The sequence below is a fragment of the Notamacropus eugenii genome, chromosome 1 (genome assembly GCF_028372415.1).
Source record: "Notamacropus eugenii isolate mMacEug1 chromosome 1, mMacEug1.pri_v2, whole genome shotgun sequence".
Classification (NCBI taxonomy): domain Eukaryota; kingdom Metazoa; phylum Chordata; class Mammalia; order Diprotodontia; family Macropodidae; genus Notamacropus; species Notamacropus eugenii.
Genome location: NC_092872.1, coordinates 675818876 through 675823861, shown reverse-complemented (window position 1 = coordinate 675823861; position 4986 = coordinate 675818876). Strand labels below are relative to the sequence as shown.

At 34.5% G+C, this 4986-nt stretch overlaps 1 non-coding gene across 1 annotated transcript; it reads right to left on the bottom strand.

Annotated features, from left to right (window-relative positions):
* Positions 1-3780: 3780 nt before the first annotated feature.
* Positions 3781-3882, bottom strand: LOC140521786 (U6 spliceosomal RNA). Its single transcript, XR_011973084.1, has one exon. It is a non-coding gene; the product is annotated as a U6 spliceosomal RNA (small nuclear RNA).
* Positions 3883-4986: the final 1104 nt, after the last annotated feature.

Genomic DNA, 4986 nt, shown 5'->3' with positions numbered 1-4986 from the left:
CTCTGATCCACAGGTTATGGATATTCTAGTCCTTTAGAAAAATAATAATTCCAAATTGTTTTGTAAAATGGCTGTACCAATTCAAAGACACATCAACAATGAACTAGTGTGCCTTTCTTTCCACTGCCCTTCCAAAATTGGCTAGTCCCTTCTTCTATAATTTTGCCAGTTTTCAGGGAAAACTTTAGTGTTATTTTGATTTACCTTTCTCTTAATTTTAGTACTCTGGTTAATCCTTTCACATGATTGTGAATATTCTTTTGAAAAATTTTTGTTTACATTCTTTGACCATTTATCTGCTGAGGAATAATTTTTGGTTCTATATATTCCATCCATTTTCTGTTGCATAATTCTTCCACTGCATCTCTAGAATATGTGTGATGAGAAAACAAGATGTTGGTCACATGATGAGAATGAGGAATAGCATATGGACAGATTGAATTTTACATTGGTTCCTAAGAGGTATAAAATACCTGAAATTAGGTAGGTGTTCTGGAGAATATCTATGGCAAAACAGACCAAAATGGAACAGGACAGGGAAGCACAGGTGATCTGTACCCTTGGATGGATGGCCATATTGATAAGATTGCAGATCCTTTGAAGGATTACAATAGTTAAGGGGGTAAGGCCAGGAAGACAATGAAACTAAAGTATTCAAGAATTAAGGCCAAGAATAGGACATATAGGGTGTAAAAAGTTTCTTGGAAAAAATATGGGCATGGAAAGACATCAAGGCAAGGAAGATCAGAGCTTCTTTCTCTTTCATCTTCTCTTAAATACTTTCTTTCCTTATCTTCATTAAGATCAATGAATCACTATAATCAGGAAAAGGAAGAGGCTTTCTTGTGATCTCCAGTTGTAAAATCCACTGATATTTCCTCACAGTTTACTTTTGTCTACTGTATTCTCCTGGATAAGGAAAATGTGTTGAATTACACAAAGATTAAAATGCCAGAGCCAAAAGAAGTCTTATGAAACATTTACTCAAACCAAAACTTGAAAAGGAAAACTTCCCCAATAAGGAATCATTTAGACAAGGATTAAATACCTGTAGCTAAGTGGAATTCAATAGCTTCCAAGGAAGACACTTTTGAACAACTCAAATATTTCTACATTTTACATTTGTTTATTTATGAAATCTTTTTCATCACATTGCCTTGTTTTGGTTTCCATGTCACACTCTGGACACAAATAGAATAAATTTTAAGTATATTGAGGTCCCCAGATTTCTTTTACATGAACAATAGTCTAGTGGCACACATACCCATGTCAGTTTATTATGTACTCCCTTTTTGTCTCCTCTCTGTCTGTTCCATATACCTGATATAAGTAAGAGATGCAACCTCTAAAGCTACTTTACTCTGACAAAAAGGAGATGTGGTATTTGCAATATCCCCCATTCTACTGCCTTTCCCCACCCCCCAACAGTAGAGCCTTCTGGGTCACCTAGCTTGTTTGCAAAAATGAGGTCAGTCATTAGAAGACACAGTAATGACCTCTAGACATGGGGGAGAGACTAGGAAGGACTTGGTACCATCATTGGCAACACCAGTTGGTACCTAGCTGGCTGCATGACATAGTGACATTTCTCTGCCAGTCTCTGGATCCATAAACGGACACTGACCACAGATTTGATTTAAAATTGACAGAGATGATGGTTTGGAAGAAACATCTGGGGCACTGCAAACGTTATCTGATCTCACTGTGAAGAGTCAATCAAATATTTATATATTAAGTATCCATTATGTTCCAGACACTGTTTTAAGAGGTTAGAACAGAGATTCCTGAAATTATGTGACCTACTGCTCTCTTTTAAAAAATTACACAGCACCCCTCCCCTCATGAAATCTACTTTCTTTAACCCTTCAATATTTTTTTTGGAAATTTGCATCATTTTAAAAAATATATAAAATATTTATATTTTTTTAAAAAATGATGCATCTTACTTTGATAATTTATTGTAAATTTGTGTTTTTTCCTGCAATAAAGTTTTGATGATGCAATATTGCATCATGTAGTCATATAATATCATATTGTAAGCAAGTAATTACATGCATATACTCCTGCCAATGCATGCTGGATTCCTGACAATGGGCTTCATGTTCACCTGCCAATGCTTGCTTGTTAATTTTGTTGGTGGACTTGACCACTGATCAGGTATAGCTTGCATTTTGTGTGTTTATTTGGAAAATAATGTAATCACTATGACTTTAACTGTTATACAATAGATGAAATATAACAGTTTTTCAAAATTTTTTATCTTCTTTCTTTATGCTTCCACTACCCTCTAATTTTTATTCAATGTCCTCAATTACACCCAAGGCCACTACTGTCCCCCTATGTCATTCCAGGGGGTGGGATTGTTCACGTTGGGAGTCTCTGGTTACTATAAACTCATAAAAATTAAATAATTCCTTTTTGGAGTAAGCTTATATTCTATGGGTGAAACAAAGACATAGAAAATATACAGAATAAATATAAAATTAAATACAAATATATACAAAGTAGGAAATAAAAGATAATTTGGGAGGGATCCCATTCGAGTTGATGGTAGAAGGAAAAGGGGAATAAGGAAAGGTTTAATGAATAGGATTGTACCTAAGCTGTAACTTAGAGGAAGATTGAGGTGTTATGAGGTAGAGGTAATGAACGAGTGAATTCCAGACATGGAGGAGGGCTAGTGGAAAGGCACAGAGAATAGAGTTCTAGTGTTGAGAGTGAGGAACAGAAGAAAAGCCAGTTTGGCTGGATCACAGGAACTTCTTCCTATGAACACAAGCCAGAGGTACTTTCCATCCATTACACTCTTAGCATGAACAAAGCTTCAGAATTTTTGTGGATCCATCTTCTCATTCAATTAAATTCAATTCAAAACAGTTGTTCAATTAATTTTATGAATATTCCTTAGAATGTTAAAACCTATTTATGATTTCTTATCCTATGTTATTCTTATTCATAACCCCTGAAAAACTATTCACAGAGAATCTACCCATATGCTAGATATCTTCTTCAGGGTCTTTGAATATTTTTCTGCATATAACCTTCATTATTGTTGCATGACTAGCCTGAATCCATTTCTGGTTATGCTTGCCTTCCATGATGTTTATGCTATTTCCTGTGCATGTCATTATTGGCAATGTACTGCAGCATCTTTACAGTTACCACAAATTTCATTTAAAAAAATAATTCCTCAAACTACATGGAAAACTAACTTTTAATATTTGTGTTTTTTTAATTTGAATTACAAATCCCCTCCTGCCCTTACACTTACCTCCCTATGACAGCAAACAATTTAATATAGGCTATACATTTACAGTCATACAAAACATATTTCCATATTAGTCATGTTGGGAAAGAGAAAAAGCCAAGTTTTCTGCTTTCTGATCTTAGCTGCTTTGGTTTTGTTCAATTTTTTTTAATCTAATGTTATCAAAATTATCAATTTTATATCTAGCAATGCTCTCTATCTCTTCTTTGGTCATAAATACTTCCTTTGTGCATAGATCTGACAGGTAAACTATTCTAATTTATTTCTAAATCATATGACGATTTTGACTTTATCTTAGTATATGGTGTGGGATTTTAGTCTAAACTAGTTTCTGCCAAACTCTTTTCCAGTTTTCCCAGCAATTTTCATCAGTTAATGGGTTTTCATCCCAAACTGGGGATTTTGATTTTATCAACCACTGTATTACTCTGGTCATTATCTACTGTGTATTGGGTATTTAATCTGTACCACTGATCCACTGCTTTAATTCTTAGTCAATACCAAAAACAAAAAAAAAAATGGAATACTGCATGAATTTGCATGTTCTCCTTGTGCAGGGGTCATGCTATTCTCTTTCATTCCAACTTTAGTATATGTGCTGCTGAAGGAAGCACTAACTGCAAATTTCTCTGCTGCCTTTTCAATTATTTGCAATTGTGATTATTCTGAGGTCATGGTGTTCTATGATCTTTAGCCGGGTTAGCACTGCTGGAAGAATACTCATATGAAAAACATGAGTTTTGGTAGCAAGAAGGCATTTTAGCTCAATGAATACACCATAAACATGTGAAATATCCTTTCTCCCAATTTGACTCTGGGCACAGATGTGTAGTGTCAATTCAAAAATAGATGTAATTATGATAAGAAATAGCTATCCAACAATTTATCCTCCTAAGAGTAAAAGGCATTTTTCATCTACTTTGTTTTTGTTTTTCCTGTGTGACTTGCAAAATTGATCTCTTTTGAGTGACCATCGATCTAATTAAAAGAATAATTGCAAACTATACATCGCCATTTGGAAAACATGCTGCATGTTACTAAAAGTAAGGGGAACAAAAATTATAACTATTCTAAGGTTACACTTGACACTCTAAAAATTGGAAATGATAGCTTAAAAAATGGATATATTCTAGAAATCATACACCCTAATACCCTCCCAGTGCCGCAAAGGGAGAGAGAGAAATTGAAATGTTCTAGTCTACTTCTTCCCTAAAATCCTGACTGATCTTTTCTTTCAATTGATTAATTAATTTATTTTTAGTTTTCATCATTCACTTCCATGAGATTTTGAGTTACAAATTTTTTTTCTTTTTTTCTTTTTCTTTTTCTTTTTTTCTTCTTTTTTCTTCTTTATTTATTTATTTAACTTTTAACATTCATTTCCACAAAATTTTGGGTTCCAAATTTTCTCCCCTTATGTCCCCTCCCCTCACCCCAAAACACCGAGCGTTCTTATTGCCCCTGTCTGCCAATCTGCCCTCTCTTCTATCATCCCTCTCTGCCCTTGTCTCCATCCTATATCCCTTTACCTGTATTTCTTATTTCCTAGTAGCAAGAACAGTACTCGACAGTTGTTCCTAAAACTTTGAGTTCCAACTTCTCTTCCTCCCTCCCTCCCCACCCCTTCCCTTTGGAAAGCAAGCAATTCAATATAGGCCAAATCTGTATAGTTTTGCAAATGACTTCCATAATAGTAGTGTTGTGTAAGAACTAACTAT